General features: G+C 44.0%; 2 non-coding genes across 2 annotated transcripts; one reads left to right on the top strand and one right to left on the bottom strand.

Annotated features, from left to right (window-relative positions):
* Positions 1 to 7,709: 7,709 nt before the first annotated feature.
* trnar-ucu (transfer RNA arginine (anticodon UCU)) lies at positions 7,710 to 7,800 on the bottom strand. Its single transcript is given in 2 exon segments — positions 7,710 to 7,745; positions 7,764 to 7,800. It is a non-coding gene; the product is annotated as a tRNA-Arg (tRNA).
* A 7,550-nt stretch (positions 7,801 to 15,350) lies between these two features.
* On the top strand, positions 15,351 to 15,423 carry trnaf-gaa (transfer RNA phenylalanine (anticodon GAA)). The gene has a single exon. It is a non-coding gene; the product is annotated as a tRNA-Phe (tRNA).
* The last annotated feature ends 929 nt before the right edge of the window (positions 15,424 to 16,352 follow it).

The following is a 16,352-nucleotide window of genomic DNA, read 5'->3' on the forward strand; positions in this document are numbered from 1 at the left end:
TGTGTGGCTTGGAGGGGAACTTGCAGGAGGTGGTATCCCCTGCATTTGCTGCCCTTGCCCTTCTCGGTGGTAAAGGTCGCTGGGTTTGGAAGGTGCTGTCTAAGGAGTCTTGGTGCATTGCTGCAGTGCATCTTGTAGACGGTACACACTGCTGCCACTGTGTGCCAATGGTGGAGGGAGTGAATGTTTGTAGATGGGGTGCCAATCAAGTGGGCTGCTTTGTCCTGGACGGTGTTGAGATTCTTGAGTTGGAATTGCACCCATCCAGGCAAGTGGAGAGTATTCCATCACACTCTTGACTTGTGAATTGCAGATGGTGGACAGGCTTTGGGGAGTCAGGAGTCATGGATGAGTGAGAGGAATATATCACACTTTGGGGCTTTTGGAAGAGGATTTATTGATAAACCTGGGATTTGAGAGGAAGCTGCTTCATGGTTTACAGAACAAATTCAGCCCCTGGGGTGGAGCCAACAGCTGCACTGTAATTACTCACCTCAGGATTCCAAGCCTCTGACCTGCTCTTCTAGTCACGTTATTTGTATGGCTACCCATGGTAACCTCCATGATGTTGATGGTGGGGGATTCAGTGATTGTAATGCTATTGAATGTCAAGGGGAGATAGTTAGATTCTCTCTTGTTGGAGATGGTCATTGCCTGGCACTTGTGTGGTGCGAATGTTACTTGCCACTTATCATCCCAAGCCTGTGAGACTGAAATAGCTCAGTTGGGAGTGTGTTGGACTGAAGATCCCTGGTTCAATCTGGGGTTTTGGCAGTTCTCCTTTATTCTGCATCGCCCTTTGGTTTTGACTCTTGAGCTGCACAATTTATACTGAAATTATTTACCCAACTCTGAAGGTTGGATTGGAATAGAGAGATATCAATGATGGGAAATATTTACATTGTCAGCTTTAGCTTATTCTCTATCTCCTTGTGTCCGTTTCCCCAGTTTTTGAATCTTTCGGGGCCGGGTGAACAGTTGATTTGCTGCATATGTCCCAAACTGAAGCCTTTTCCACATCTCTGGGCGGTCAGACTTGCTCTGTCTGTTTTTGCTGCTCGTGACCATTAACGAGAACAGGCCACGAGTTGAACGTTTATCAGCAAATGGAAGATAATTGGAAAGAATTCTGTGTTACTCCAGACCAGTGACAAAGATGCAATGGATGTTATTCAAAATAAATTCCCTTTGACATTTTATGTCAACTTGTTTGCATCTAAAAGTTGGATTTTAAGTGTTCCAAAAATGTGTCAAATTAATGACTGACCATGTGACAGTGCACATGGGGATCAAATCCACAGCCTTGTTGTTATCAACACTGCGTCCTAACCAACTGAACTAAGCGGCCGATGGACAGAGCCAGGTATGGGTTTGAGCCGCACGCTGTGCGGTTTGTGTTTTATTTCTCACACTGGGTGATGAGTCAGCTTTGACCACCTACGGCAAAAGTGCGAAGAGAAATGCAGACTGGTTTCAATCTCATAATGAAGAGCTGGAACCTGTCATAGCCGCTAATCGCATTGCACTTTTGAACTACAAGAAAGCCCCCAGCGATTTAACATCTGCAGCACTTAAAGCAGCCAGAAGTACTGCACAAAGAACAGCTAGGCGTTGCGCAAACGACTACTGGAAACACCTATGCAGTCATATTCAGCTGGCCTCAGACACCGGAAACATCAGAGGAATGTATGATGGCATGAAGAGAGCTCTTGGGCCAACCATCAAGAAGATCACCCCCCTCAAATCTAAATCGGGGGACATAATCACTGACCAACGCAAACAGATGGACCGCTGGGTTGAGCACTACCTAGAACTGTACTCCAGGGAGAATGCTGTCACTGAGACTGCCCTCAATGCAGCCCAGCCTCTACCAGTCATGGATGAGCTGGACATACAGCCAACCAAATCGGAACTCAGTGATGCCATTGATTCCCTAGCCAGCGGAAAAGCCCCTGGGAAGGACAGCATTACCCCTGAAATAATCAAGAGTGCCAAGCCTGCTATACTCTCAGCACTACATGAACTGCTATGCCTGTGCTGGGACGAGGGAGCAGTACCCCAGGACATGCGCGATGCCAACATCATCACCCTCTATAAAAACAAAGGTGACCGCGGTGACTGCAACAACTACCGTGGAATCTCCCTGCTCAGCATAGTGGGGAAAGTCTTTGCTCGAGTCGCTCTGAACAGGCTCCAGAAGCTGGCCGAGCGCGTCTACCCTGAGGCACAGTGTGGCTTTCGTGCAGAGAGATCGACTATTGACATGCTGTTCTCCCTTCGTCAGATACAGGAGAAATGCCGTGAACAACAGATGCCCCACTACATTGCTTTCATTGATCTCACCAAAGCCTTTGACCTCGTCAGCAGACGTGGTCTCTTCAGACTACTAGAAAAGATCGGATGTCCACCAAAGCTACTAAGTATCATCACCTCATTCCATGACAATATGAAAGGCACAATTCAACATGGTGGCTCCTCATCAGAGCCCTTTCCTATCCTGAGTGGTGTGAAACAGGGCTGTGTTCTCGCACCCACACTTTTTGGGATTTTCTTCTCCCTGCTGCTTTCACATGCGTTCAAATCCTCTGAAGAAGGAATTTTCCTCCACACAAGATCAGGGGGCAGGTTGTTCAACCTTGCCCGTCTAAGAGCGAAGTCCAAAGTACGGAAAGTCCTCATCAGAGAACTCCTCTTTGCTGACGATGCTGCTTTAACATCTCACACTGAAGAATGCCTGCAGAGTCTCATCGACAGGTTTGCGTCTGCCTGCAATGAATTTGGCCTAACCATCAGCCTCAAGAAAACGAACATCATGGGGCAGGATGTCAGAAATGCTCCATCCATCAATATTGGCGACCACGCTCTGGAAGTGGTTCAAGAGTTCACCTACCTAGGCTCAACTATCACCAGTAACCTGTCTCTAGATGCAGAAATCAACAAGCGCATGGGTAAGGCTTCCACTGCTATGTCCAGACTGGCCAAGAGAGTGTGGGAAAATGGCGCACTGACACGGAACACAAAAGTCCGAGTGTACCAGGCCTGTGTCCTCAGTACCTTGCTCTACGGCAGCGAGGCCTGGACAACGTATGCCAGCCAAGAGCGACGTCTCAATTCATTCCATCTTCGCTGCCTTCGGAGAATACTTGGCATCAGGTGGCAGGACTATATCTCCAACACAGAAGTCCTTGAAGCGGCCAACACCCCCAGCTTATACACACTACTGAGTCAGCGGCGCTTGAGATGGCTTGGCCATGTGAGCCGCATGGAAGATGGCAGGATCCCCAAAGATACATTGTACAGCGAGCTCGCCACTGGTATCAGACCCACCGGCCGTCCATGTCTCCGTTATAAAGACGTCTGCAAACGCGACATGAAATCGTGTGACATTGATCACAAGTCGTGGGAGTCAGTTGCCAGCATTCGCCAGAGCTGGCGGGCAGCCATAAAGACAGGGCTAAATTGTGGCGAGTCGAAGAGACTTAGTAGTTGGCAGGAAAAAAGACAGAGGCGCAAGGGGAGAGCCAACTGTGCAACAGCCCCAACAAACAAATTTCTCTGCAGCACCTGTGGAAGAGCCTGTCACTCCAGAATTGGCCTTTATAGCCACTCCAGGCGCTGCTTCACAAACCACTGACCACCTCCAGGCGCGTATCCATTGTCTCTCGAGATAAGGAGGCCCAAAAGAAAGAAGAAGGGTGACAGAGCGATTGTCCACATCACATCCCTGAAACATTGTTCTGATATAAAACAGTGTGAAATAAGAACTGAGCATGGAAATGGAACGGAACCAGAAATCAGGACTTTAATCTATTAAAGTTGATCTTGAAATTCTACAATGCACGAACATTCCAAGAGAACGAACTCTCTTCTGATACAAAATCCAGGAACTTGAGCTGCTGTGAAACATAACTGAGCCTAACATGATTTGAACACGCAACCTTCAGATCTGGATTCAGACGCGCTACCGTTGCGCCACAAGCTTACAGATAAAGCAAAGCCTTCCATTCCTGGCAGATTTACTTCTTGTTTAGATTCAGTGATTGAAATTAATTCAATCCTCATCTGACCTCCGCTCTGTGAAGGCCTATCTCTGTACTACCTCCAATGCATTTACATCCTTCCGCAAATAAGGAGACCAGTACAGTACTCAGTACTGCAGAAGAGGTCTCACCAATGTCCTGTGTAGCTGAAGCATAACCTCCCTACTATTGTATTCAATTCCCATGGTGATAAATGATAACATTCTATTAGCTTTCCTAATTACGTGCTGGACCTGCATACTCACCTTTTGCAATTCATGCCCTCGGACACCCAGATCCCTCTGCATCTCAGAGCTCTGCAATCTCTCACCATTTAGATGATATGCTTTTTTATTCTTCCTGCCATAGTGGACAATTTCCGACTTTCCCACATTATACTCCATTTGCCAGGTCTTTGCCCAATCACTTAACGTATCTATATCCCTTTGTAGCCCCCTTATGTCCTCTTCACAACCTACTTTCCTACCTATCTTTGTGATCAGCAAATTTAGCAACAATACCTTCGGTCCCTTCATCTAAGTCATTTATATAAATTGTAAAAAGTTGAGGCCTCAGCACAGATCCCTGTGGCACACCACTCGTTACTTCTTGCCAACCAGAAAATGACCCATTTATGCTGACTCTTTGTTTCCTGTCAGCTAGCCAATCTTCTATCCATGCCAATATGTTACCCCCGACACCATGAGCTTTTATTTTCTGCAATAACCTTTGATATGGCACCTTATCCTTCTGGAAATCGAAATACAATACATCCACTGGTTCCCCTTTATCCACAGCACATGTAACTCCCTCAAAGAACTCCAATAAATTGGTTAAACATGATTTCCCTTTCAAAAGACCATGTTGACTGTGCCTGATTACCTTAATTTTTTCTAAATGCCCTGCTATAACATCCTCTGTAATAGCTCCAAACACTTTCCCGAAGACAAATGTTAAGTTAACTGGCCTGTCGTTTCCTGCTTTCTGTCTCCCTCCCTTTTCGAATAAATGAGTTACATTCACTCTTTTCCAATCTAACGGAACCTTCCCGAATCTAGGGAATTTTGGAATATTAAAACCAGCGCATCAACTATCTCACTAGCCAATTCAGGACCTGGCGACTTGTCAACCCGCAGCTCCAACAATTTGTTTAGTACCACTTCCCCGGTGATTGTAATTTTCTTGAGTTCCTCCATCCCTTCAATTTCCTGATATACGGCTAATACTGGGATGTTATTTGTATACTCAATAGTGAAGACCGATGCAAAGTATCTGTTCAGTTCATCTGCCATCTCTTAATTATCCATTATTAATTCCCCAGACACACTTTCTATAGGACCAACAGTCGCTTTGTTAACTCTTTTCTTTTTAAAATATCTATCGAAACTGTTACTAGTTGTCTTGAAATTTCTTTCGAGCTTTCTCTCATACTCTAATTTTACCTTCCTTATCAATCTTTTAGTCATTCTTTGCTGTTTTTTTATCTTCTGTCCAATCTTCTGACCTGCCTCCCACCTTTGCACAATTATAGGCTTTTTCTTTAAGTTTGATAGTATCTTTAACTGTTTTCGTGAACCATGGATGGTGAGTCCCACCTTTGGAACTTTTCTTTCGCGTTGAAATGTATCTATTCTGTGTAGTCTGAAATATCCCCTTAAATGTCTGCCACTGCATCTCTATTGACTTATCCCTTAACCTAATTTGCCAGTTCACTTTAGCTAGCTCTGCTTTCATGACCTTATAATTGCCCTTATTTAAATTTAAAATACTAGTCTGGGACCCACTCTCCTCACCCTCAAACTAAATGTCAAATTCAATCATATTATAATCGCTACTACCGAGGGGCACCTTAACTATGAGGTCATTAATTAATCCTACCTCGTTGCACAATGCTAGGTCTAGTATAGACTGCTCTCTGGTTGGCTCCAGAATGTATTGTTCCAAGAAATTATCCCCAAAACTTTCTATGTACTCCTCATCTAGGCTACCTCTGCCCATCTGAATTTTCCAGTCTATATGTAGATTAAAACCCCCATAATTATCACAGTACCTTTCTGACAAGCTGCCATTATTTCTTCCTTTATATCCCATCCGACAGTGTGGTTAATGTTAGGTGGCCTGGACACCACTCCCACAAGTGACTTCTTGCCTTTATGATTTCTCATTTGTACCCAAACTGCTTCTGCATCCTGATCTCCAGAACTCAGGTCATCCCTCTCTATTACGCTAATACCATCATTAATTAACAGAGCTACCCCGCCAACTTTTCCTAGCTTCCTGTCCTTCCAAAATGCCATGTCACCTCCAATATTCTCATCCCAATCTAGGTCGCCCTGCAGCCATGTCTCTGTAAAGACTATCAGATCGTACGTATTTATTCTATTTGTTCTCTCAGTTCATCTGTTTTGTTTCGAATGCTCCATGCAGAGAATTTAGTTTTGTCCTTTTATTATTTTTGTCACCTCTAGCCTTATCTGTCGATTTACTCTTAGATTTGTACATTCTGTCCCTTCCTGTCACAGTCTGTTTATCATTTCCCATATTTATACCTTTCTCTCTTGCCTTGTCTCTCCTCCTTGATTCACCATATCTTCCCAAATTTGATCCCTTGCCCCCACTATTCAGTTTAAAACCGTCTCTACTTCCCTCATTATGTGGCTCGCTAGAACACCGGCACCAGCACGGTTCAGGTGTAGACCGTCCCAACGGTACAGCCACCTCTTTCCCCAGTACTGGTGCCAATGCCCCACGAACCAGAACCCACTACTACCACACCAGTCTTTCAGCCGCACATTACTTTCGCTAATCTTATTTGTCCTATGCCAATTTGCACATGGCTCAGGTAATAATTCAGAGATGATTAACTTTGAGGTTCTGCTTCTTAATTTGCTGCCTAGTTCCTCATACTGACTGTGCAGAACCTCTATCCTTGTCCTGCCTATGCCGTTGGTACTGACATGGACCACGACGACTGGATCCTCCCCCTCCCATTGTATGTTTCGCTCCAGCACTGAGCAGATGTCCTGAATCCTGGCACCGGCAGGCAACACAGCCGTCTGGACTCTTGCTCTTTGCTGCAGAGAACAGAGTCAATCCACCTTACTATACTGTCCCCTACTACCACTACATTCCTTTTTTCTCCCTCTTTGAGCCGCAAACACTTACTGCAGACGTGTTTGCCCTGGATCACACTGGCATCCAGGAACTCCCACATGCTGCAGCTGTGACACATCACCTGTCCTGTCATCCTTAACGTGTTTCAATTAACTACTTAAATATTTTATTCAATTATTCATTTTATTGCATATTTTATTAAACTTACCACTAGTTTGTTTACTATTTTAAACGTTAGGGCTAAAATGGACCTTAATCACTTACCAGATGCGAACAAGCAGGTCGGTTCTTCCAAACCAATCAACTACCTGCTTGCCTGTGATGTCACAGCTTTCCAGATCCTCACCAAACAGCTCCTTCCACTGCACCGCAGAAAGAACCATTTCCTGTGCACTCACCCCAGCGGCTCTCTGTTTCCCTGCTCTCAATCTCCATTGTGACCTCACTCCTCGATTTTATTCCCCTGCTCTGCTCCTGCCGTGCTCCTTTCTCTCTCGCTCTGTCTCCGAGTCTGTGCTTTTGGCGCATTTCTTCATTTGTTGTTCCGTTGTGCTCCTCTGTTTCTGGTCCAAAATCTGACTCTGGAGGGACTTGAACCCACAACCTTTGAATATCTTCTTAGTCATTATTTAGAAGTCCAACACGCTATCCACTGCACCACAGAGCCTCACACAATTTTATCGACATCACTAAGGCCTTTGATCTTGTCAGCAGAGACGGCCTCTTCAAACTGCGATGGAACATCGGCTGCCCTCCTGACCTCTTGGGCATCATCTCTTCTTTCCACGAGAACATGCATAGTTCCATCAGTTACAATGGAGCAACATCAGACGCTTTCAAGATCAGCAGTGGGGTAAAGCAGGGCTGCACGCTGGCGCCAACTCTCATAGGAACAGAGGAACATCGGAGTAAGCCATTCAGCCCATCGAGCCTGCTCTGCCATTCAATTCGATCATGGCTGATCATCTACCTCAAAGCCCATTTCCCGTGCTATCCCCATATCCCTTGATGTCATGAGTATCAAGATTTCTATCAATTTCTGTCTTGAACATGCTCAATGATTGAGCTGCCACAGCCCTCTGGGGCACAGTATTCCAATAATTCACCACCGTCTGAGTGAAGAAATTCCACCCATCTCAGTTTTAAATGGCCTACTCCTTATTCTGAGACGATGTCCTTTGGTTTTAGACTCACCAACCAGGGCAAACATCCTGTCTACATCCACACTGTCACGCCCTGTAAGAATTTTGTCAGTTTCAATCAGATCACCTCTCATTCTTCGAAACTTTTAGGAATACAGGCCCAGTTTCCTCAAAAGACAATCCCACCATCCCAGGGATTAGTCTGGTGACACAAAAACAAGAAATGCTGGAACCACTCAGCAGGTCTGGCAGCATCTGTGAAAAGAGAAGCAGAGTTAATGTTTCAGGTCAGTGACCCTTCTTCGGAACTGACATATATTAGAAAAGTCACAGGTGATTAGCAAGTGAGGTGGGGGTGGGGCAAGAGATAACAAAGGAGAAGGTGTAGATTGGACAAGGCCACATAGCTGACCAAAAGGTCATGCAGCAAAGGCAAACAATATGTTAATGGTGTGTTGAAAGACAAAGCATTAGTACAGAGTAGGTGTTAACGGACTGAATATTGAACAGCAGCAAGTACAAACCTGAAAAAAACAGTAGGTAAGCAAACTGAACAAACTGAGATGAAATGAAATAAATGCAAAAAAAAGATTAGTCTGTTGACCCTCTGTTTCACCCCCTCTATGGCAAGTGTATCCTTCATAAGATGAGGAGACTAAACTGTACACAATACTCCAGTGCGGATTCACCAAGGCTCTATACAATTGCAGCAAGACATCTTTACTCCTGTACTCATGACCCCTCATGTGGGTACAACATACCATTTGCCTTCCTAATTGATTGCTGCACCTGCACAAGAGCTTTCAGTGTCTCAGGAACAAGGACACCCAGGTCCCTTTGGACATCAACACTTCCCAACCTCTCACCATTTAAGAAATACTCTGTCTTTCTGTTTATTCCACCAAAGTGGATAACTTCACACTTATTCACATTATATTCCATGTTCTTGCCCATTCACTGAGCAGCTCCAGGTCCCTTGGAAGCCTCTCTGCATCCTCCTCACAACTCACACTTCACCGAGCTTTGTGTCATCTGCAAACTTGGAAATATTACATTTAATCCCCACATCCAAATCATTTATATAGGTTGTTAACAGCTGTGGCTCCAACACTGATCCTTGCAGTACCCCAATAGTAACAGCCTGCCATCCTGAGAAGGACCCGTTATTCCTGCTCTCTGTTTTCGGTCTGTTAACCAATTCTCAATCCATATCAGTATATTATCCCCAAGCCTATGTGCTCTAATTTTGTTTACTCACCTCCTGTGTGGGACCTTACCAAAGGAAAATACAAATACCACACATCCACTGGTTCTCCTTTATCTGTTCTGTAGGTAACATCCTCAAAAATCTCAACAGGTTTTTCAAACCTGTTTTCCTTTTCATAATTCTATGTTGACTCTGCCCAATCATGTCATCATTTTCGAACTGTCTAGTTATCACATCCTTTATAATTGGCATATTCTTCTCCATGCTGCTATTGTACACTTTCAATTACTCAGATATAGGTGTTCACCTGCACATCAGAGCTGACGACAAGCTGTTCAACTTGGCAAGACTGTGCGCCAAGACCAAAGTGGGTAAATTCCTAGTCTATGAGTTGCTATTTGCTGATGATGCTGTGCTGACATCCCATAATGAAGTTCAGTCACAGCAGCTTGCAGATCGGTAATCCCTGGCCTGCAAAGAGTTTGGACTGACAATCAGCATCAGGAAGATGAAAGTTACGGGCCAGGACGTAGAGACTCCACTTTCCATCAACATCGACAACCTCACTTTGGAGGTTGTCAACAGCTTCACATACCTTCAATCAACAATCACCAGCAATCTGGCCCTTGATGCTGAAATCAGCACCAGGATTGCCAATGCTGCAGCTGTCATGTCAAAGTTGAGAAGACAAGTGTGAACCGACAGCAAACTGACCGAAAATACAAAGCTCCACGTGTACAAGGCTTGTGTTCTCAGCACCCTCCTTTCTAGTAGAGAAGCATCAACAACTTATACAAGCCAAAAAAAGCGGCTGAACAGCTTCCACCTCCACTGCCTCAGATGGATACTGGGCATCTCCTGGCAGGACAGAGTGCCGAATGCGGAAGTACACCAGCGTGCAGGGATCCGCAGCATGTTTCCCCTCTTGAGTCAGCGGTGACTCTGTTGACTGGGCCAAATGGATGACGGTCACATTGCCAAATACATGCTCTCTGGTGAGCTTGCTATCAGCATGAGATCAAAAGGTCAGGGAAAAAAATCAATAACTTTGGAGAGGTTTGAGTTAATTCAGGAGAGTGGGCATGGATTTATCAATGGGAGTTCATGCTTGACGAATCTAACTGCATTTGTTGATAAACTATCTGAGAATACTGATGAAGGGAATGCAGTGGATGTTGCTTATATGGATGTTACGAAAGCATTTTATAAAGTACCACATAAAAGGGTGGTTAACAAAATTGGGGTTCATGGATTAGGAGGGTCAGTGTCCATTTGGAGAGTAAATTGTTTTAAAGACTGAAAACAGCGAGTCATATTAAATGCTTCCTTATGCGTCCCTTGCCTTGGTTCTGATTTTCCGGTTGCACAATTTACTTTGAGATTATTTACCAAGCACCAGTGGATTGAATTTGAGAAACAACACAGAGTCATTTACAGCACAGAAGGTGGTCGTTTGGCCTATCACGTCAATGCTGGCTCTCCCGGAGCAATCTAGTCAGTTCCACTCACCTGCTCGGTCCCTTTCCTCCTGCAAGTTTCTTTCCTTCAAGTATCCATCTAATTTCCTTTTCAAATCATTGATTGTCTCTGCTTCCACCACACTCGTGGGCCAAGACATTACTACCCACAGCATAAAAAAATTCCACCTCATCAAGGATGGGAAATACTTATATCTTCTATATTTGCTTATTCTCTATTTCTATGAGAATAGACTGACAGTCAACATGAAAGGAAACCCAAAAATCTTCGAGCAGCATGTAAATGATAAGTGGGTAGTAAGAGGTTGAGTCGGGCCTATGAGGGACAAAAAGGATAATATAAGCTTAGAGGTGCAGGGCAATGTTAATCTACTTAATGAGTACTTTGTATCAGTGATCACCAAGGAAGTGGAATTTGACAAAATATCAGTCGAAGTGAAGAGAGTAGAGTCAATGGAGAGGGTACAAATTGAGAGAGGGAGGTACTAAAAAGGCTGGCTGTGCTTAGGGAAGATAAATCACCTGGTCCGGATGGCTCACATCCCAGGTTGCGAAAGGAAATGCGGATGCAGATAACGGAAGGGCTTGCTATAATCTTCCAATCTTCCCTGGATACGGGGGAGGTGCCAGAGGATTAAACAGTGGCAAATGCGACACCCTTATACAAGAAAGGGTGTAAGGACAGTCCGGGTAACTACAGGCCAGTTAGATTAACAGCAGCGGTGGGAAAGGTTTTAGAAAGAATAATCAGGGTAAAAAATCAACAGTCACTTGGAGAGGTTTGACTTAATTAAGGAGAGTGAGCATGGATTTATAAATGGGAGTTCATGCTTGACTAATTTAACTGCATTTTTTGATGAACTAACAGAGCAGGTTGATGAAGGGAATGCAGTGGATGTTGTCTATATGGATTTTAAGGAAGCGTTTGACAAGGTACCACATAAAAGGGCGGTTAACAAAATTGAGGTTCGTGGTATAGGAGGGTCAGTGTCCAATTGGATAGAAAATTGGTTTAAGGACAGAAAAGAGCGAGTCTTATTAAATGGTTCTTTGTCAGACTGGACGATAGTCGACAGTGGTGTTCTCCAAGGGTCAGTGCTAGAACCACTGCTTTTTTTGCTCAAGGTAAGTGACTTGGATCTTGGAATACAGAGTAGAATCTCAAAATATGCCGATGACACCAAACCTGGAGGAGCGGCAAACAGTGAAGATTAAAAGAACTGCCTGCAACAGGACAGTGATAGGCTAGCAGAATGGGCAGACAGGTGGCAGATGGAATTTAATAGTGACAAGTGTGAGGTGATGTATTTTGGCATAAGGAATAGGGAGAGGCAATATATACTTAATGGCACAGTTCTAAAGAGTGTACTGGAATAGAGGGACTTGGGGTTCATGTGCATCAATCTTTGAAGAAGGCAAGTCATATTGCGAGAGTGGTTCGCAAAGCATATGGGATCTTGGGCTTTATAAGTAGAGGCATTGAGTACAAAAGCAGGGAAGTTATGCTGAACCATTATAAAACTCTGGTTAGGCCCCAATTGGAGTGTTGCTTCCAGTTCTGCTCAGCAGACTTTAGAAAGAATGTGAGGGTCCTTGAGAGGACGCAGAGGCGATTTACCAGAATGGATCCAGTGATGGGGGATTTTAGTTACAAGGTTAGGTTGGAAAAGCTAGGATTATTCTGCCTTTCTCAAAGGAGATTGAGTGGAGAATTGATAGAGGTGTATAACACCTCTAGAGAACAGGCCATCCTGGACTGGGTATTGTGCAATGAGAAAGGATTAGTTAACAATCTTGTTGTGTGGGGTCCCTTGGGGAAGTGCGCCCATAATATGATAAAATTCTTCATTAAGATGGAGAGTGAGAGAGTTGATTCCGAGACTCGGGTCCTGAATCTAAACAAAGAAAACTATGAAGGTATGAGGCGGGAGTTGGCTATGATAGATTGGGGAACGTTACTTAAAGGGTTGACAGTGGATAGGCAATGGCTAACATTTAAAGAGCGCACGGATGAATTACAACGATTGTTCATTCCTGTCTGTGCAAAAGTTAAACAGGAAGGGTGGCTCAACTGTGGCTTACAAAAGAAATTAAGGAAAGTATTAGATCCAAGGAGGAGAAATATAAAATGGCCAAAACAAGCAGCAAACCTGAAGTTTGTGAGCAGTTTGGAATTTAGCAGAGGAAGACAAAAGGATTGATTAAGAAGGGGGAAATAGAGTATGAGAGTAAGCTAGCAGAGAACATAAAAACTGACTGTAAAAGCTTCCATAGATATGTGTCGAGAAAAAGATTAGTGAAGACAAATGTGGGCCCCTTACAGTCAGAAACGGGGGAATTTATAATGGGGAACAAAGAAATGGCAGACCAATTAAATACATACTTTGGTTCTGTCTTCACAAAGGAGGATACAAATTATCTCCCAGAAATGTTGGGGAACATAGGGTCCAGTGAGAAGGACGAACTGTATGAAATCAGTATTAGTAGGGAATGTTTGGGAAATTGATGGGATTGAAGGCAGATAAATCCCCAGGGCCTGATAATCTACATCCCAGAGTACTTAAGGAAGTGGCCCTTGAAATAGCAGATGCATTTCTGGTCTTTTTTCAAAAATCTACCGACTCTGGCACAGTTCCAATGGATTCGACGGTAGTTAATGTAACTCCGCTATTTAAAAAAAGAAGCAGAAAGAAAACAGCAAATTATATACCGGTTAGCCTGACATCAGTCGTGGGGAAAATGCTGGAGTCCATTATAAAAGATGTAATAGCAGAGTGCAATAATAACTCGTCTCCACTCCTAGTATTTCTAAATCCCACACATTCACTATAATGTGAACAATTATTTCCTGTTGTGTCTCTCTCAGATTTGTAAACTTCACTGTATTGGAGTGAGGTGACATCTACTGGCGGGAAGCAAGGACTGCAATCAAGCAGCAGAAACTCCACAGTCTGTCAGGGTGAAAGAAACATTGCAATGTGAGGAAACAGCGAAGTGGTTTGATTGGGTAGATGGAGACATGATTCCACTTGTGGTGGTGTCTGAAGCAAAGGCCAGAAATACAAAATTGTCATTAATAAAAGAAATGAGGAATTCATGAAAAATGTAGTAACGTAGTGAATGGTTCGAATGTGGATAGAATAGAAAGTGAGATTGGATGGACAGAAGCAGTCTGAAAGGATGGCTGAAACAAAAGGTGAGTGCCGTGAAATGTTAACTGTGTTTCTCACAGCACAGATGCTGCCAGAGCTGCTGAACATTTCCAGCACTTTCTGTTTTTATTTCAGCATTTGCAGGATGTTGCTTTGATCTGAAAAAAAATGGATGATTGGCTGGGGGGGTTCCAGTGAAATTCCACAGCAGCTAATAAAGCCTGACCTGTCAGTGGCTCGTTGGTCTAGGGGTATGATTCATGCTTTGAGTGTATGGTTAATTAACATGCGAGAGATCCCGGGTTCAAGTCCCGGGCGAGCCCTGGTCTGCTGGCATTTTTAGATTATGGTTATCTATTGGTTTCAGCCTTGCAGAAGGTGGAATTGACTTCCATCCGGAGCTGGCTTGAAGACCAGACAACTGGATTCAAAGAGCTTGTCGACAAAATTGTAATTAACTAAATGTGCAGATTGCCAAGTGGGAATATAAAGTTGTTGCTGTAATTGTGACCTGACTCCAAAAATAACAGGACTGCGTTCTGGACTGGAATGGAATGGAATTTTCAGTGTTTCTGTTGTTTGGCTTGCATTGACTCATCGATTTTCTTGTTTTTCACTTTGTCGATGCCTTTGAATAATTGTGGATCCTTCTTCAGAGTGTTTTCTTTCACCAGGTAGTTCTGACCTCTGATGATGTTGATTGCAATCAGCTTCAATTCGCTGATAGTTTTGGAAGTGAGCAGATTTCCTTTGCTTGAGTCTACAACATGGAACTCAGTCTGACATGTGGACCCATGGGAGGATTTGAATGCCAGCCCTGCGTTGGAGTTGCATCCATCCAATAAGAGACCGAGTAGAAGTGACAGTTCTGTCAGTCGAATATGAGACTTTTAATGGCAGGGTTGTGAGTTTGAGTGCTATTCTGTTTTTCCCTTTTTTAAGGCTTCATGAGCAGAGAGTACAGGGAGTGTTTGAAATGAGCAAGTCTCGCTTTGATTCAGGACTCTTACCTCTCAGCAGCATCTCACTATGAAAGATTGAATTTGATCTCATTTCATTCTCAGCTCGGGGTCTGTGCGGCTCAGTGGCACTTCTGGCTGTCTCCCGCTTCACAATCCATCAGTACTGAGAAAGCAATGGGGAATATTACTCACATGTTGTGTTCTTAAATTTTTTGGAAAACTTGAATGTATGTATTTTCTTCCAAAACAAGGACACCAAGCCACTGTTAACGTCGGGCTGAAATAGCTCAGTTGGGAGAGCGTTAGACTGAAGATTTAAAGGTCCCTGGTTCAATTCCGGGTTTCAGCAATTTTGCTTCCTTATGCGTCCCTTGTCTTGGTTCTGATTTTCCGGTTGCACAATTTACTTTGAGATTATTTACCAAGCACCAGTGGATTGAATTTGAGAAACAACACAGAGTCATTTACAGCACAGAAGGTTGTCGTTTGGCCTATCACGTCCATGCTGGCTCTCCCCGGAGCAATCTAGTCAGTTCCACTCACCAGCTCGGTCCCTTTCCTCCTGCAAGTTTCTTTCCTTCAAGTATCCATCTAATTTCCTTTTCAAATCATTGATTGTCTCTGCTTCCACCACACTCGTGGGCCAAGACATTACTACCCACAGCATAAAAAATTCCACCTCATCAAGGATGGGAAATACTTATATCTTCTATATTTGCTTATTCTCTATTTCTATGAGAATAGAGCGACAGTCAACATGAAAGGAAACCCAAAAATCTTCGAGCAGCATGTAAATGATAAGTGGGTAGTAAGAGTTTGAGTCGGGCCTATTAGGAACAAAAAGGAGAATATAAGCTTCGAGGTGCAGGGCAATGTTAATCTACTTAATGAGTACTTTGCATCAGTGATCACTAAGGAAGTGGAATTTGGCAAAATATCAGTCGAAGTGAAGAGAGTAGAGTCAATGGAGAGGGTACAAATTGAGAGAGGGAGGTACTAAAAAGGCTGGCTGTCCTTAGGGGAGATAAATCACCTGGTCTGGATGGCTGGCATCCCAGGTTGCGAAAGGAAATGCGGATGCAGATACTGGAAGAGTTTGCCATAATCCTCCAATCTTCCCTGGATACGGGGGAGGTGCCAGGAGTAAACAGTGGCAAATGCGACGCCCTTATTCAAGAAAGGGTGTAAGGACAGTCCGGGTAACTACAGGCTAGTTAGATTAACAGCAGCGGTGGGTAAGGTTTTAGAAAGAATAATCAGGGTAAAAAATCAACAGTC

Source organism: Heterodontus francisci, unplaced genomic scaffold (genome assembly GCF_036365525.1).
Source record: "Heterodontus francisci isolate sHetFra1 unplaced genomic scaffold, sHetFra1.hap1 HAP1_SCAFFOLD_184, whole genome shotgun sequence".
NCBI lineage: Eukaryota > Metazoa > Chordata > Chondrichthyes > Heterodontiformes > Heterodontidae > Heterodontus > Heterodontus francisci.